A 1,560-nucleotide genomic window follows, 5' to 3' on the forward strand; every position below is an offset into this window, starting at 1 on the left:
GCAAACAGAACCTCTCATCTCCATCATCCATAACTATTTTAATCACTGTCCGAATCTCGCAACTGCAACCATCACATGCCAGTTTATTTACATGATGGTGTTGTACTAAATATGACTTTTCTTGAACTAGTCATCAGATTTCCCCTGATCTTCACTCCAGAAGCATGTTTTGTCTTTCCTTAATAGCTCAGATAGTGTCATAAAGTATATAAGTATGGATGTCAGGATGTTATGATGTTGGTGAGGTGCCATTTGGAGTACAATGTTCAGTTTTGGTCACCCTGCTAGAGGAAAGAGCAGTGTAGGTTCACGAGGTTATTTCCCAGGATGGCGGGACTGTCATATGTTGATAGAATGGAGCGGCTGGGCTTGTATACTCTGGAATTTAGGACAAGAGGGGATCTTATTGAAACATGTACAATTATTAAAGGTTTGGACACACCAGAGGCAGGAAATATGTTCCCGATGTTGAGGGAGTCCAGAACCAGGGGCCACAGTTTAAGAACAAGGGGTAAGCCATTTAAAACAGAGATGAGGAAATACTTTTTCACACAGAGGGTTGTGAGTCTGTGGAATTCTGTGCCTCAGAGGGCGGTGGAGGCCAGTTCTCTGGATACTTTCAAGAGAGAGCTAGATAGCACTCTTAAAGATAGTGGAGTCAAGGGATATGGGGAGAAGGCAGGAACGGGGTACTGATTGTGGATGATCAGCCATGATCACATTGAATGGCGGTGCTGGCTTGAAGGGCCAAATGGCCTACCCTTGCACCTATTGTCTAGACAATAGATGCAGAGGTAGGCCATTCAGCCCTTCTAACCAGCAATGCCATTGTCTATTGTCTGTTGAAAGATGTTGTCAAGCTGGAAAGTGTGCAGCAAAGACTTACGAGGATGTTGCCTGGGCTTGAGGGCCTGAGCTATAGGGAGAGGTTGGGCAGACTCTTAAAATGCAAGAAGATGAGGGGAATATGGGCAAGTGATTTCAGTATAGTGTAAATAGGGCAGCTTTGTCATTATGGGTAAGTTGGGCCAAAGGGCCTGTTTCTGTGTTGTATGACTATCACTCTGAATGTCAAAAACCATAACATTTAAAGGTCATCACTTAAGTGAAGTGAATATTATGCCCGGAAGCCATTAATATGTGATTAATATGTCTGGATGCCACCCAGAGCCCGTTTCCATGCTGTATGATTCAATGACTCTAAATGTCAAAACTGTAACCTTGAAAGGCCCCTACCCAGTGCAATAATTAATTAGTCTGGAAGCCATTCCCATGCATATCTGGCCAGAACACTAATGCAGGCATTTGCAATATCCCCTGGTGCATGCACAAGTCCCCTGGTACATTTGTAAACTCTGCAGACAAGCCAATCCCCCCCCCCCCCCCCCCCCCCAGGGCAGGGCAAGCGGGGGAGCGCTGTCTGAGTGAAATTCACACAGTGCAAAGCCAAGGTGATACAGACACACACCACGATGAACGGGAAGGTTGGCGCTGTAATTAAGACGGCTAAAGCACAGTGTACGGTAAGTCCTTTAAAAGAGGGGGGGAGAAGAGGGGAAA

This window comes from Amblyraja radiata, chromosome 3 (assembly GCF_010909765.2).
Source record: "Amblyraja radiata isolate CabotCenter1 chromosome 3, sAmbRad1.1.pri, whole genome shotgun sequence".
Taxonomy (NCBI): Eukaryota; Metazoa; Chordata; class Chondrichthyes; order Rajiformes; family Rajidae; genus Amblyraja; species Amblyraja radiata.